This window comes from Heterodontus francisci, chromosome 42, assembly GCF_036365525.1.
Source record: "Heterodontus francisci isolate sHetFra1 chromosome 42, sHetFra1.hap1, whole genome shotgun sequence".
NCBI classification, from domain to species: domain Eukaryota; kingdom Metazoa; phylum Chordata; class Chondrichthyes; order Heterodontiformes; family Heterodontidae; genus Heterodontus; species Heterodontus francisci.
The window spans coordinates 17,025,363-17,042,827 of record NC_090412.1 but is presented as its reverse complement, the minus strand read 5'-3'; the positions used below and the strand labels follow the sequence as shown (position 1 = coordinate 17,042,827).

At 43.5% G+C, this 17,465-nt stretch overlaps 1 protein-coding gene across 20 annotated transcripts in view; it reads left to right on the top strand.

The window, feature by feature from the left end:
- The window catches only part of rassf4a (Ras association domain family member 4a), a 219,044-nt gene that overhangs the window by 162,114 nt on the left and 39,465 nt on the right, over positions 1-17,465 (top strand). The gene's annotated exons all lie outside the window — the stretch shown is intronic.

The window sequence follows — 17,465 nt, the reverse complement described above, 5'->3', positions numbered from 1 at the left end:
AAGTACAGCACGCCCTTTTTGTATCAAGTCTACCTTTTCTCCCGTGATCAACTGTTGATTGATGAACCCCATGGTTTGAGTTGCAAAGGAAGACCTTTGAATTGATTTACTCTGAATTACTTTGAAAATCTGTAATTGAGAGTGGTGAAAATTTTGAGCAAAGAAGAGAGAGCCAAGTTTTTCTTTCTGCAAGAAGGAACTGTCTACTGTTGCTGGAGCACAAACGTCATATCAGCTAAGACGCGACAACACAACTTGCATTTTCAATGGTGTTCCTTATGTAAGACAAAATTTAATTGACATGGCTAAGAAAGATGGTTAGTGATGAGACGTACAAATGCAGTGTGTCATAAACCCTGTATTCGGAGACTATCTTCCTGTAAATTCCCTATGAGATGAACTCCTTGCGTCAGCCAAGGCCATCTGGATAAGCGTTGATTGATGTTTGAGGAAGAATCTCAGCGGTTAACCATCTCATTCTTTAGTGATAGCTCCTCTGTCAAGGCTAGTTCCCTGCCTAGTCTCTTGGATGGGACACTATACAATACATTCTTTACATGGAGAGGGAGAATTTAAAAACAAATCTGAATTAGTTCTGTGTCTTAATGGGAATCGAAATCCTAATTGTTGAATTTACATTTAAATAGAGGGTAGAATAATTCTGATTTTTCATCTGTTAATCCTCAGATTAAACTTTGTAAAATTAATCTGTAGGCCTATACATATATCTTTTTACATATCTTAAAATAGATGGAAAACTTTTAGTTCATTTTAAAATAGAAAATCCAATGTATTTTTAAGTTTGCTTTTGTCTCCATTTCTACCAGTCAGTACTTTATGCAGACATAATAAATGTTGCTTGGCATCCTTTTGGAGAATTACGGGTTGTTAGCAGAGCTTCCTTCTTTGCTAGTGTATAAATAAATACTGATGTGGTGAACTGTTTTCATTGCAGCTCCTAATATCCTGTTTTTAACAGATTCTGCTGATCTGGAACTTCACTGTGTCCTTGCAAAACCTTCATGCTGTAACTTCAAGACGCATACAGTTAAACTTTCTGTAAACTCCTGCACACTTTGGCTCTAACCAATATGTATCAAGGGATACAGAAGTCCTTTACAAAGTTCAGATGGATCGTAAATATCTTTGGGACAAGTTAGGAAGAAGCAATTCTTGGGCTTGCAGATGTGCACTGGTGTTAGAGTATGTGTCAGATGGGACAATAGAAATCAACAGGAAAAAGAGAATTTTTATTTTTTTTAATTATGTGCTGAATTCTGAGCCACTGCCACCTCATTTATTTGTAAGAGACCTTGATAAAGTCTTGCTGAATTTAGGGCAGAATTTTCAATCTGTCATGACAGATGTTCTTTGACTATATTTGTTTATGACCGGACTTTTGTAAATCACTGCACTGGCGTATACATTTTATCAAATGGGTAGAATTCCTCCCATCAAAAGGGAACTCATCACTCCAAGGAAATCTGAAAGGGCTGCAGCATGACTGCTGCCTATTCACTCGAAGAGGCAGTGAAGGATATGAAAGAAGAGCCCTGAAGAATTAGAAATCTGAGACTGAGGCCCCCTCCCTCCATTTTGAAAATTTGAGATTTATCCTGGGTCTAATACTGTTTTTTTTAAATCTAGCATTCCCAAGGAGCATCAATAGGTGGAGTAGACAGGTTGGAAATGGGCCATAAAGCTAGGCTGGCCATAACCCTCTTCCCCTTCCCCCAGCACTTACATAGAGCAGGTGGGGAAGGAGTGGCTGCCAAGAGGGGAGAGAAATTAAGCTCGCTGGAGGAAGGCAACCTTGCTGCCTAATTTTTTTTTTGTTCTGTTACCTACTAGCTTTAGGGAGACACAGAACAATATCCAACTCCTTGTCCAAACATAATTTTCTTTGGGTGGGGGGTCGGTGTGGGCTGTACATGTCTGCAGACCCCTTAGAAAATGAACCTTATGATTCAACACTTACATCACTTCAAATTTTCATGTGCTTATGCTTTTCTCCTCTGATCCGAGTGAACAACTGTTGGGCATATCTCCAGCTTAAGTGACAAACCCATGTCCCACTGCACTTGCAATGTAATTACTTATTTTTATATGTCATTGGTTGAAGTTCAGGGCCATTTTGGAGTAATCAGCTTTTGATTTGAAGGTATGGGCTAACTTTTGCTGGTTTTCTAGATTGATATGTTGTGAAGGGTGGAAGGTATCCTTATGGAACTGTATATCTATATGGCTGATACTGAGTCATTGAGGAAGAAAAGATCATGCCTTTATATAGTGCCTTTCACAACCTCAGGACGTCCCAAAGCGTTTAGCAGTCAATGAAGTACTTTTTAAAGTGTCCTCAATGTTGTAATGTAGCTGTAATGTAACATGGCTGCCAATTTTTGCACAACATGGTTTCACAAAAAGCAATGAAATAAATGAGCAGAGACCTTGTTTTCATGATGATGGTCGAGAGACAAATACTGGCCAGGATACCAGGGCTAACGTCTCTGCTCCTCTTCATAATAGTGCCATAGGATCTTTTACATCTACCGGAGAATGCAAACGGGGTCTCGCTTTCAACGTCCCATCAGAAAGATGACACCTCTGATACTGCAACACTCCCGCAGCACTGTACTGAAGTATCAGCCTGGATTATGTCCTCTGGCCATTTCAGGGCCAACCACGTTGGTGTGGGTCTGGAGTCACATGTAGGCCAGACTGGGTAAGGACAGCAGATTTCCTTCCCTAAAGGGCATTAGGTTTTATTGACAATCTGATCGGGATCGAGAGTCCAGATTTATTAATGAATTGAATTTAAATTCCTCTAGCTGTTGTGGGATTTGAACTCATGTCTCTGGAGCATTCGTCCAGGCTACTGGATTACTAGTCCAGTAGCAGTACCACTATGCTACCATCTCCCCCTGCCAAATGGTACTAAAGAGCCGCCAATGGCATAATGGATAGCCATCTCCTGTGTTGCATCATTCTACAATGCTAGTGTCTGATGAAAGTTCCTGTTGCTAGTGCTGATTCCTATTACTAGTACTGTAACCAAAAAAAAATCCCTGAATTAGACAGAATGTAGTGTATTATTTTGAACTACAATGTACATTTTTTTCAAAATACAATAGAGATGAAGACCTGGATATTATCACGAGCTGGTAGGGGGGGTGGGTGGTGGTGGGGTGGTGCTGGAGGGCCAGTATTTCGGATGTAAAACCCATAGGCCCTTTATATGGGTGGGCTAATGGGAAGTGAGCTTGGGGCAACTAGGGGAAACACTTGTGCTCCACCTGGCCCACAAGCAGTGCTATGAAGGCACTTATCTTCCCCAGTCCTCACCTGGCTTCAACTGCTAGGTTTCCTGAGGCCACTGTTAAAATCAGCAAAGCAGGGTAAATCAGAGTCTTCCAGCCTCGTTAACATATTTAACATGCCAGCCTTCCTCCTAGGAATGGGCTGACTTCCCTCCGCTTGTCCCACCTCCATAAAAAGCCAGAGGTCAGCGAGTTGGAGCCAGCTTCCCAACGCACTCTGAATTTTTCCTGATTGAATCACCCCACTCGCACACAGTCTCTCATGCTCACCCATGTTAAAATTCTTCCAATCTGTTTTTCTATTGAAAAATTCAGTGATTTCTTTGGGTATTTTTTTTTTTACTGCCGTGAATGAAAAAGGTATTGATGTAACATTTGACCTAACTTTACTTCTGCAGATCATGATTAGTAATGAAGTTGTTCCGCAATATAAAATCGAAAGAATTTGTCCTGTTTGCCACTGAGAATGCTAAATACTATTTTCTGGTGTCTAAGTATTTCTTCAAATCTAGTTCATATTCATATTTAATGCTGTTTCTGTGACCTGATTTTCATTTAACTTAACTAACATTGAAACAGTTTACCCATGCTGCTTTTGGTTTATTTGAATTGGAAATGTTTGGTATCCATTTTCTTAAATATTGTTTCTCAGTAGTTTCAGATTCATATTCCCACAACGTAAAACAAAGACAGATATAGCAGGGAGACCTACAAATCACAAAGAACAGCACAGGAACAGGCCATTCGGCCCTCCAAGCCTACGCCGATCTTGATGCCTGTCTAAACTAAAACCTTCTGCACTTCCGGGGACCATATCCCTCTATTCCCATCCTATTCATGTATTTGTCAAGATGCCTCTTAAACGTCGTTATCGTACCTGTTTCCACCACCTCCCCCGGCAGCAAGTTCCAGGCACTCACCACCCTGTGTGTAAAGAACTTGCCTCGCACATCCTCTCTAAACTTTGCCCCTCTCACCTTAAACCTATGTCCCCTAGTAACTGACTCTTCCACCCTGGGAAAAAGCTTCTGACACAGTTCAATAAAATGTTCATTGATATCCAGGATTGCATGAGATTTAGAAAAAATAAATAGAACTAAAACCCCCATTTTTGATTGCACCACTGTTGGTGGTCATACTTTCAACTGCGTGGGCCCTAAACTCTCTAATTCCCTCCCTAAAGCTCTTTGCATCTCTGCTTCTCCCTGCTCCTTTAAGATGGTCCTTAAAACCTACCTCTTTGCCTAAGCTTTTGGTCACCTGCTGTAATATCTCCTGATGTGGTTCAGTATCAAGTTTTGTTTAACGCTCCTGTGAAGCACCTTGGGACATTTTACTATGTTCTGCATTAATACAGTGACTACAAAAACACTTTGCAACATCCAGTGCTCATGAAAAGCACATATAAATGCAAGTCTTTTTTTATTCCGCTATATAAGTACAAGTTGTTGCCTCCTGTGAATGTGTGTAGGGGTGGTATTTCACATTGGCCTTATGTAATCAAATGTTGTGTAATGATGTTGAGAATCTTTGCCGTCCTGCTGATCTTTTATTTGATCTTGAGAACGGATAACAACTCAGAAGTTGAAAAGGAAACGAGGAGCTTTGTAACTTCTGGAATATGACTGCCCATTAATCTAGTGTCCCCGACATCACCACCCTCTGTTTCCCAGAACTGGAAATAAATGTTTATCCTTCCAACACCAGGGATCAGGCTAACTTGCAGTTTAGTTGAACAGTGCTGCTGAGTATTGAAATATTGTATGCATATATCACGGAACCAGCAACTTTGTTTTTCCATCTAGTAATTTCTCTCAATTTAAAGCATTAAACAGGTGTCCAAAGTAATCTAACTTTTTGAGAATACTTCTCAATGGGACTTGGATAGCAGAAAGTGAAACTCTTGTTTTGTGATGATGTCCATGTGTATCCTTAAAATACATAGGCCTGCAATGAAAAGATTCTGATTTCTTGGAATTCCTTTGAAAAAGTCTACTGTTCTCTAAAGCCTGGCTCGGGTATAAAATTAAAACCTGACCTGGGCCCGACCCGACCACAGCCAACCCAAGCCTGAATCCTTTCGTTTTTGTTCACGCCCGACCTGACCCGACATGAATCTCCTTCATCCGTTCCGGCAGCAGGCTATTCCTGCAGATGGAGTTGTGGGGAATCATGGGTACGCCTGATCTCGTGACTTCCCGGAAGCAGCACTATCCAACCCGACCCGACCCGAGCCCGAATGGACTCGGAATATAGACCCAACCTGAACCCAACACATGTTTAGTCAGGTTCTGTCTAAGATGAGAATTCCAGTGAAGTGCAAGTCATAATCTCCTCTGCCAGAAGCCTTAAAATAGTTGGGATTCTATTAGCATGTGTGTTATAGGCCTCTAATTCTTACAACACCATGAGGAGCTAAGAGGACCCATTTCCCATGTAATGCAAACAAAGTAACATGAAGTATGTAGATTAATAATCTGCCTTTGAGTCACTAGGTGATAGGGACACATTTACAAATGTTACTTTTGAATTGGTAATATTCTTATCTCAAGTTGAGTGAATTATACCAGCCCTGCATCCCTGTCAGCCTACATTAGTTACTTAATATGTAAACCCGATTACTTTGTAATTGTTCGGTACATTGTGCTGTAAAATTCACCCTTATCGCAATTTCTGATATCTTCAAAAGAGAAAGCGTTCAGTTCATTGGATCCTGTCGGTAACATTTAATACAATCCAGATAAAGAAACTCTGAAAGAGAAATGTTGTAGCAGCTCATCAATCTTCAAATATCTTATCCCAACCAATGCAGCTAAAAGAATAATTACTTAAATCATAGGTTTCATTTACACTTTCAAACTATCTAGTTTTAATTGGTGTTTCAACTCAATTTTACTGCAATTTGAATTATGTCCCTTTAATTCCTTAATGCTTACAGATCTATCAGGTTTTATTAACCTCTTTTTTTTTGATCAAACAATGCTACAGAAACCTGTCAAAAACCAACAATGAGCACGTACAGGATACAGGAAGTGCTAATGACCTTCTTCAAATCAAGTTGAAGATTGTAATATGTTCTTCGACGTAATGATCGTTGCATTAGGAAAATGTTAGGAGTGAGATTTTTGAACAAAACCAAAACAGGTTGCACCTTGTACATGTGTGGACATGTGAGACTATGATCAGGCCTTTATTTCTTTTCATTCAGTCAGAATTTCATGCCTGAGATTGCAATCACGGGTTAATGAAGGGCCTCACTCACGTAAAGTTGAGCAACACCAAAAAGGTTTATTTATAGTGAAGGCAGCTTTGCATTATGTGAAAGTTTCTTTTTTTTATTATTCGTTCAGGGGATGTGTGCGTAACTGGCTATGCCAGCATTTATTGTCCATCCCTAATTGCCCTTGAGAAGGTGGTGGTGAGCTGCCTTCTTGAACACCTGCAGTCCTTGGGGTGTAGGTACACCAACAGTGTTGTTAGGAAGGGAGTTCCACAATTTTGGCGACAGTGAAGGAATGGAGATGTAGTTCCAAGTCAATGGTCTGTGGCTTGGAGGGAACTTGCAGGTGGTGTTCCCGTGCATCTGCTGTTGTTGTCCTTCTAGGTCGTATAGATCGTGGATTTGGAAGGTGCTGTAGAAGGAGCCTTGGTAAGTTGCTGCAATACATCTTGTAGATGGTACACACTGCTGCCACCATGCATTGGTGGAGGGAGTGCCAATCCAACGAGCTGCTTGGTCCTGGATGGTGTTGGGTTTCTTAATTATTGTTGGAGCTGCACCCATCCAGGCAAGTGGAGAGTATTCCATCACACTCCTGACTTGTGCCTTGTAGATGGCGGACAGGCTTTGGGGAGTCAGGAGGTGAGTTACTCACCACAGAATTCCAAGCCTCTGATCTGCTCTTGTCGCCACAGCATTTATGTGGCTGGTCCAGTTCAGTTTCTGGTCAATGGTGACCCCCAGGATGTTGATAGTGGGGGGATTCAGAGATGGTAATGCAATTGAACATCATGGGGAGATGGTTAGATTCTCTTTTGTTGGAGATGTCATTGCCTGGCACTTGTGTGGCACAAATGTTACTTGCCACTTATCAGCCCAAGCCCGGATATTGTCCAGGTCTTGCTGCATATGAACACTGGTTGCTTCAGTATCTGAGAAGTCGTGAATGGTGCTGAACATTGTGCAATCATCAGCGAACATCCCCACAACTGACCTTCTGATGGAGGGAAGGTCACTAATGAAACAACTGAAGATGGTTGGGCCTAGAACACTACCCTGAGGAACTCCTGCAGTGATGTCCTGGAGCTGAGATGATTGACCTCCAACAACAACCACCACCATCTTCCTTTGTACTGAGTATGGCTTCAACCAGTGGAGAGTTCTCCCCCGATTCCCATTGACTCCAGTTTTGCCAGGGCTTCTTGATGCCATACCATGTCAAATGCTGTCTTGATATCGAGGGCAGTCACTCTCGCCTCACCTCTGGAGTTCAGCTCTTTTGTCCATGTTTGAACCAAGGCTGTAATGAGGTCAGGAGCTGAGTGGCCCTGGTGGAACCCAAACTGAGTGTCAGTGAACAGGTTATTGCTGAGCAAGTGCCGTTTGATAGCACAATCAATGACTCCTTCCATCACTTTGCTCATGATCGGGAGTAGACTGATAGGGCGGTTATTGGCCGTGTCAGATTTGTCCTGCTTTTTGCGTACATGACATACCTGGGCAATTTTCCACATTACCGGGTAGATGCCAGGTTGTAGCTGTATTGGAACAGCTTGGCTAGGGGCGCGGCTAGTTCTGGAGCACAAGTCTTCAGTACTATTGCCAGAATGTTGTCAGGACACATAGCCTTTGCGGTATCCAGTGCCTTCAGCCATTCCTTGATATCACGTAGAGTGAATCGGATTGGCTGAAGTCTGGCATCTGTATTGATGGGGACATCAGTCCAATATAGATCATCCACTCGGCACTTCTGGCTGAAGATGGACGCAAATACTTCAGCCTTGTCTTTTGCACAGATGTGTGGGCTCCCCCATCATTGAGGATTGGGGATATTTGTGGAGCTTCCTCCTCCTGTCAGTTGTTTAACTGTCCACCACCGTTCATGACGGGATGTGGCAGGACTGCAGAGCTTCGATCTGATCCGTTGGTTGTGGGATCAGTTAGCCCTGTCTACTGCATGCTGCTTCTGCTGTTTGGCATGCGTGGTCCTGTGTTGTAGTTTCACCAGGCTGACACCTCATTTTTAAGTCTGCTTGGTGCTGCTCTTGGCATGCCCTCCTGCACTCATCATTGAACCAGGGTTGGTCCCCCGGCTTGATGGTAATGGTAGAGTGGGGGATATGCCAGGCCATGAGGTTACAGATTGTGGTTGAATACAATTCTGCTGCTGCTGATGGTCCACAGCACCTCATGGATGCCCAGTTTTGAGTTGCTAGATCTGTTCAAAATATATCCCATTTAGCATGGTGGTTAGTGCCACACAGCACAATGGTGGGTACCCTCAATGTGAATACGGGATTTCGTCTCCGCAAGGATTGTGCGGTGGTCACTCCTACCAAAGCTGCCATGGACAGAAGCATCTGCGATAGGTAGATTGGTAAGGACGAGGTCAGGTAGGTTTTTCCCTCTTGTCGGTTCCCTCACCACCCTGCTGCAGACCCAATCTAGCAGCTGTGTCCTTTAGGATTCAGCCAGCTCGTTCAGTAGTGGTGCTACTGAGCCACTCTTGGTGATGGACATTGAAGTCCCCCACCCAGAGTACATTTTGTGCCCTTGCTACCTATCCTCAGTGCTTCTTCCAATTGGTGTTCAACATGGAGGAGTACTGATTCATCAGCTGAGGGAGGGTGGTAGGTGGTAATCAGCAGGAGGTTTACTTGCCCATGTTTGACCTAATGCCATGAGACTTTATGGGGTCGGAAGTCAATCTTGTGGACTCCCAGGGCAACTCCCTCCCGACTGTATACCACTGTGCCACCACCTCTGGTGGGTCTGTTCTGCTGATGGGACAGGACATACGCAGGGAGGGTGATGGTGGTGTCTGGGACATTGTCTGCAAGGTATGATTATGTCAGGCTGTTGTTTGACTAGGCTGTGGGACACCGTCCCAATTTTTGCACATGTCCCCAGATTTCAGTAAGGAGGACTTTGCAGAGTCGACAGAGCTGGGTTTGCCATTGTTGTTTCCAGTGCCTAGGTCGATGCTGGGTTGTCTGTCCGGTTTAATTCTTTTTCTCAGACTTTATAGCAGTTTGATACAACTGAATGGCTTGCTAGGCCATTTCAGAGAGCATTTAAGAGTCAGCCACATTGCTGTGGGTCTGGAGTCACATATTGGCCAGACCAAGTACATACGGTAGATTTCCTTCCCTAAAGGACATTAGTGAACCAGATGAGTTCACCAGATGGTGTAGAACTGAAGAACATTTTGGTAGAAAAATAGACCAAGGACTCCTGAAAGAAAAAAGGATAAAGGGACCTTAACATCAATATTCTAGTGAGGGTAAACCAAGAGTGGGCAAGTCAAATATCACGGAGAGGGAGACAGAAAAGTTGAGAGGGAGCTGGAAATTAAAATCACAGTAAAAGGGAAACCGAGAAATGGGAAGTTGAGAGCATGGAGAGAGAGTAAACCGAGAGAAGTTGGAATCAGAGTGGGTTGCAAATAAAAATCACATCAACAGTTCCAGTGCAGCTGCAACACCGGCATTTACTTGCAATGTGGAAAATTAAACAGATATGTCCTGGACACAAAAAGCAGCACCAATTCAACCTGCTCAATTGGAACCCTATCCACCCACTTTCAATTATCAGTAAAATGGTGATGGTTAGTGAACAGTGCTATCAAGCGGCAGGTCTTGGTGGAACCTAACTGAGCATTCGTTATGGCCTTGACCCAAAAATGGTCTCCTGTTGAATTACAGAGGTCATGCAAGAGTGATTGTTTGTTTGCTTTTGACATCAAGGCAGCATTGGGTTGCGAGCAACACAAAGGAGTCCTCATAAAACCTCCATCACCTACAGGATATGTTGGACTACTGTTCACTTACCTGCGTGGGAGCAGCTGCAGCCACACTCAAGAAACTCGACACAGTCTGGGTCAAAATAGTTTTCTTAATTGGTACATAATTCACTCGTCTAATCCAGCCCCATCACTATTGGCCTACTGTGACTGTAGTGTGTACTATCTACAGGATATACTGTAGCAACTCACCAAAATCTCTAACAACATCTCGCAAACCACACCCTCCACCGCCTACAGCAGCAGGTGCATGGGAACACCATCATCTGCAAGTTCCTCTCCAAATCGCATTCTAGCCAGACTTGGACATGTATCGCCATTCTTTCACTGGTGCTAAATCAAAATGCTGGAACTCCCTTCCTAACTGCATTATTGGAGCATCTTCACAAGGACTGCAGCAGTTCAAGAAGGTGGCCTATCACCAATTTCTCCAGGACAACTAGGGATGGGTAATAAATACTGACCTAGTGACACCCGCATCCTGCGACTGAATTGGGGGGAAAAAAGGCGAGAACCTGAAAATGCCTAAGAAATCATGTTAACTGACAGAAAAACAAAGGGGTGCAGAAATTGAGAATATTGAGGGTTGACGGAGTAGTCTGGAAATGAAGGGCATTGTGAGAGAATCTGACCTGCATTTTCGCATCCAGCTCTGGGTCCCAGCATACACTTTACAATCTTATGTTCAGAACCTGACTACTCCTGAATTTTTTTTTTTGTTCCTCCATTAATTCTGACCTCAGGAAGCAGACGGGCAGTGTCTATGAATAGGATAGTCCCTAGTCCCTGCTCATCCTGCTGATGATTCTGGTATGAGACTATAGATAACCACTGTATCACTTTAAAAGCCTGTGAGCTGTCACATTGCACAAAACGGCTCATCTGGCTTTAATTAACAACCTTAATACAGCCTGTGGCCTTTTGTTTTAACTCTGTGTAAATTCACTTTCTTTTAAAATACAGCAATTAAATGTAAGCCAATACCAGAATGTTTTTTGTGAAGGAAAATAATTATCCAAAATCCCAAAATGTGATACAGGAGAGGAGAGAATATATGCTTTGGTTTGACTTGTAATTCAGGTTTTGATGATGTCACCCTGTCTTTCTGGTTTAACTCATGATTAAATGCAGTTGAGCAGTTTTAGAATTCCAGCTGTAATAGTTTTTCAAAACAGCTAAACATTCTCTGCAGAAGTGACTCGAAACCAAGGTTCGTTTGTTCCAGTTTGGCTGAAAGAGCAAATTTGAATTACATCTGCAAGTGTTTTAAAAATTATTTTCTTGCAGTTGTTTATTGCTATTGGTCACGAAAGTGGTCTGACAGTCACTGCGTTGGTCTAGTTTCTGTTAAAACCTCATGAATGTTCAGACAGATTTTTCTTTCGTCCACTGCTGAGCTGAAAGTGTTGAGTCATGGTGGGATCATTCCATGTGACTACTCATAATTCGTGTGTAAATATGCAGAGTGAGTTTCAGCAAGCTGTGGCTATTCAACCTCATATGGGATGGGGAGTGGGCAACAATGGCAAACTCACGAGACATCCACATAGTCATAGAGTCATACAGTTTGCAACAGAGGTTTCTGGATGGCACTCATGATGAGGAACTCTGATCGTTTTCCTGTTCCCTATTGCAAGGAAACTGAGGTCAATTGTGGTGCAACTCAGCACAAGGTCATTCAATGAACTTGTGATTTTCCTGTTTGTCTGATTAAGTTACTTAGTCATTCATTAGGGAAGCCTTTTAATTGCATTATTGCTTTTTTTTCTCCAGTTCATTCTTGAGATGTGGGCATTGCTGGACTTGCTAGGAATTTTTGCCCATCCCTAGTTTCCTTGAGAGGGTAGTAGTGGGTCGCCTTCTTGAACTGCTGCAATCCATGTGGTGAAGTTGCTCCCCCATAAACTGCAGTGAGAGCCAGCAGTGAGATGAAACATATGCCCAATGATGTTGAGGCCTCACAGGTGACAGTGCTGCATTGCCCAGTCCTCATTATCTCTGGGCTTTTATCATCAATTTTTTTTTAAGAAGTTGTAAGCTACACCTCCACTTTGCATCTCATGTTCCACAATGATTCTCAACTGGGCCAATGTTTAAACATAAATCTTTGATATATTGCAATTACAAGCAGCTATGAAGAGCAAGCTTCATTACAGGAATCAGCACATTAAAATAACTTGTACTGAACTCTTGTCTAATGACAGAAAATGGCAACCAAAAAGAAGAAAAGACTGCTATCCAGTGAATATGATTTACTCGGGTTTCTGAAGACCTTTGATAGTTTACACACAAGTCTTTTAAAGAAGCTTAAGACTTCTGGAACACACGTTCATTCAGTTTAAAACTGGCTTACTAGCTCAAGACATCATAATTTGGGTTCAAACATGAACTCAAGATCTGCGTTCCAAAGGTGAGAGTGACTACCCTTGAAGTGTAGTCTGTTAGCAAGTTTCTTTCATTTTTAGTAGGCATCTTGCCAAGTGTTTTTCAAAGATTTCTTCAAGTTTTGACTTGTAAGTTGTGGATTCTACTATGCCAGTGAGAGCAGGTTTTCTTTCACATCCTAGGGGCTACCATTGACCAGAAACTTAACTGGAGTAGCCATATAAATACTGTGGCTACAAGAGCAGGTCAGAGGCTAGGAATCCTGAGGCGAGTAACTCGCCTCCTGACTCCCCAAAGCCTGTCCACCATCTACAAGGCACAAGTCAGGAGTGTGATGGAATACTCTCCACTTGCCTGGATGGGTGCAGCTCCAACAACACTCAAGAAGCTCGACACCATCCAGGACAAAGCAGCCCGCTTTGATTGGCACCCCATCTACTAACATTCACTTCTCCACCACTGACGCACAGTGGCAGCAGTGTGTACCATCTACAAGATGCACTGCAGAAATGCACCAAGGCTCCTTAGACAGCACCTTCCAAACCCGCGACCTCTACCAACTAGAAGGACAAGGGCAGCAAATGCATGGGAACACCACCACCTGCAAGGTCCCTCCAAGTCTCACACCATCCTGACTTGGAACTATATCGCCTTTCCTTCACTGTCGCTGGGTCAAAATCCTGGAACTCCCTTCCTAACAGCACTGTGGGTGTACCTACCCCAAATGGACTGCAGCGGTTCAAGAAGGCAGCTCACCACCACCTTATCAAGGGCAATTAGGGATGGGCAAATAAATGCTGGCCTGGCCAGCGATGCCCACATCCCATGAATGTATAAAAAAAAACTCATTACTGGTTGACCAAAGCCTAAGCTACTTCAGCTGTACTTTCTCCAGATTGAACAGTCCTTCATATTAATGCTGACAGCAGGCTTCAAGATCTGCAAAATTTGTCCTGGATTCTTCACAGTTATCAACATCCATGACATTTCCATGTGGGCTTAGAAGAAACACATCTCATGAATCCACTGAAATTGAGAGGAGGAGGAGGAACTAAGCCACTTTGGATGAGAATGCCAAATTGGGGCAGTTTTGTCCCATAGGAACTGAATTATGATGCACATATTCCTGATGCTGTGCCCGAGTTATATTGATTCATCCAGGAACAGCTAGTACAAGAAAACTGGGCAGGGAGGGGTGGAAAATCAAAGGCGCTTATCTATGCTGTGCCCAGATGATCAATGTGGCCCAGGCATAGGGCAAGGCAGCTGATGTCACCATCAAGCATTCTCGGTTGAGATATTCCACAAGTTAGGTTAAGGTTAAAACTTCCTCTTTGTAGTCTTCACATGGTGCCCCTAAACTTAGAAGAATTCCTCCTGGAGCCCCAGAGTGAGATTCTCAAATTCACACACATTCTTTTTAAGATCATTGCTTTTTAAGGTCATTTTCAACTGAGAGTACCAAATAACTGGGCTCCAATCCAGTAGCAATTGTTGCCTAAAATCTGAGCGTTTTCAGTTGCCAGAGAGAGAGCATTTGGGCCTGATTTAATCTAGTCTCAGGGTTAAAAGTGCACTGTGCTTTGTAACTGGATTTTTAATACTTTTTTTTTTAACTCTAATGGTTCAATGAACTTTTGCATGAGAAGAGTAAATCGTAACCAAAAACCAAGCAATGATTATGCGGCTAACTAAAACAACCACATTGTACAGAAACTTTTCAGCTGTCCCTTTTGCATCACCCCACTGAAGCATGTTGAACCCAGTCACTCAAACTCCACAAAGCAATTTTTTATTCAGCAAAGCATTTTGTAAGATCTTGCAATGTGTTTGCAAACAAGGATTGCCTCACAAAATAACAGCTCTGATCTTGGATAAGGAACAAGATGTCCAGCATTTCTGGTAGCATAAATCATTTAGTTATGAAGACAAACTTTCAATCTCAAAGAACAAAGAACAGTACAGCACAGGAACAGGCCATTCGGCCCTCGAAGCCTGCGCCGATCTTGATGCCCGCCTAAACTAACACCTTCTGCACTTCCGGGGCCCATATCCCTCTATTCCTATTCATGTATTTGTCAAGATGTCTCTTAAACGTCGCTATCGTATCTGCTTCCACCACCTCCCCTGGCAGCAAGTTCCAGGCACTCACCACCCTCTGTGTAAAAAAAACTTGCCTCGCACATCCCCTCTAAACTTTGCCCCTCGCACCTTAAACCTATGTCCCCTAGTAACTGACTCTTCCACCCTGGGAAAAAGCTTCTGACTATCCACTCTGTCCATGCCGCTCATAACTTTGTAAACCTCTATCATGTCGCCCCTCCACCTCCGTCGTTCCAGTGAAAACAATCCGAGTTTTTCCAACCTCTCCTCATAGCTAATGCCCTCCAGACCAGGCAACATCCTGGTAAACCTCCTCTGTACCCTCTCCAATGCCTCCACGTCCTTCTGGTAGTGTGGCGACCAGAATTGCACGCAATATTCTAAGTGTGGCCTAAATAAGGTTCTGTACAGCTGCAACATGACTTGCCAATTTTTATACTCTATGCCCCGACCGATGAAGGCAAGCATGCCATATGCCTTCTTGACTACCTTATCCACCTGCGTTGCCACTTTCAGTGACCTGTGGACCTGTACGCCCAGATCTCTCTGCCTGTCAATACTCCTAAGGGTTCTGCCATTTACTGTATACCTCCCACCTGCATTAGACCTTCCAAAATGCATTACCTCACATTTGTCCGGATTAAACTCCATCTGCCATTTCTCCGCCCAAGTCTCCAACCGATCTATATCCTGCTCTATCCTCTGACAATCCTCATCATTATCCGCAACTCCACCAACCTTTGTGTTGTCCGCAAACTTACTAATCAACTCAAAGAAGGTTGTAAAGAAATTAGATTTATTTTTGGTTTTTCTAGTTAGTGATTAAAATGTACTGTTTATACTTAGTAATCACACAACTGGGACACACGATTACAAATGCAAAATGTGTTCTTTACTGACATAGAATCTTCGTGCACAGAAGGCCATTTGGCCCATCCGTGTTGGTTCTCTGAAAGAGTTCTCAACCAGTCCCACTCCCCTGCTCTTTCCCCATAGCCCAGCAAGTTTTATGTCTTCAAGTATATAACTTGTTAGATTTATAGAGACATGAGGGAGAAAGGAATACACAGTTATGCTGATAGGGGTCAGGTTAGATGTGGAAGGGGGGGAGGAGGCTCGTGTGGGCCATAAACATCAGCATGGATCAGTTGGGCTGAATGTTGGCCAGTTTCTGTGCTGTAAATTCTATGTAATTTTCTACTCTAATCTGTTAAAGGAAGAATGTAGAAATGACTTTCCATGTTTTAATCCTTTTATTAATTTTGTGGATCACTCATTTACTTGGAAAATTCAGAACACTCAAATTTTATCCTCATTACAAATATTCTTTTTTTTTCTTTTGGGCCTCCTTATCTCAAGAGACAATGGATACGCGCCTGGAGGTGGTCAGTGGTTTGTGAAGCAGCGCCTGGAGTGGCTATAAAGGCCAATTCTGGAGTGACAGGCTCTTCCACAGGTGCTGCAGAGAAATTTGTTTGTTGGGGCTGTTGCACAGTTGGCTCTCCCCTTGCGCCTCTGTCTTTTTTCCTGCCAACTACTAAGTCTCTTCGACTCGCCACAATTTAGCCCTGTCTTTATGGCTGCCCGCCAGCTCTGGCGAATGCTGGCAACTGACTCCCACGACTAGTGATCAATGTCACACGATTTCATGTCGCGTTTGCAGACGTCTTTATAACGGAGACATGGACGGCCGGTGGGTCTGATACCAGTGGCGAGCTCGCTGTACAATGTGTCTTTGGGGATCCTGCCATCTTCCATGCGGCTCACATGGCCAAGCCATCTCAAGCGCCGCTGACTCAGTAGTGTGTATAAGCTGGGGATGTTGGCCGCTTCAAGGACTTCTGTGTTGGAGATATAGTCCTGCCACCTGATGCCAAGTATTCTCCGAAGGCAGCGAAGATGGAATGAATTGAGACGTCGCTCTTGGCTGGCATACGTTGTCCAGGCCTCGCTGCCGTAGAGCAAGGTACTGAGGACACAGGCCTGATACACTCGGACTTTTGTGTTCCGTGTCAGTGCGCCATTTTCCCACACTCTCTTGGCCAGTCTGAACATAGCAGTGGAAGCCTTACCCATGCGCTTGTTGATTTCTGCATCTAGAGACAGGTTACTGGTGATAGTTGAGCCTAGGTAGGTGAACTCTTGAACCACTTCCAGAGCGTGGTCGCCAATATTGATGGATGGAGCATTTCTGACATCCTGCCCCATGATGTTCGTTTTCTTGAGGCTGATGGTTAGGCCAAATTCATTGCAGGCAGACGCAAACCTGTCGATGAGACTCTGCAGGCATTCTTCAGTGTGAGATGTTAAAGCAGCATCGTCAGCAAAGAGGAGTTCTCTGATGAGGACTTTCCGTACTTTGGACTTCGCTCTTAGACGGGCAAGGTTGAACAACCTGCCCCCTGATCTTGTGTGGAGGAAAATTCCTTCTTCAGAGGATTTGAACGCATGTGAAAGCAGCAGGGAGAAGAAAATCCCAAAAAGTGTGGGTGCGAGAACACAGCCCTGTTTCACACCACTCAGGATAGGAAAGGGCTCTGATGAGGAGCCACCATGTTGAATTGTGCCTTTCATATTGTCATGGAATGAGGTGATGATACTTAGTAGCTTTGGTGGACATCCGATCTTTTCTAGTAGT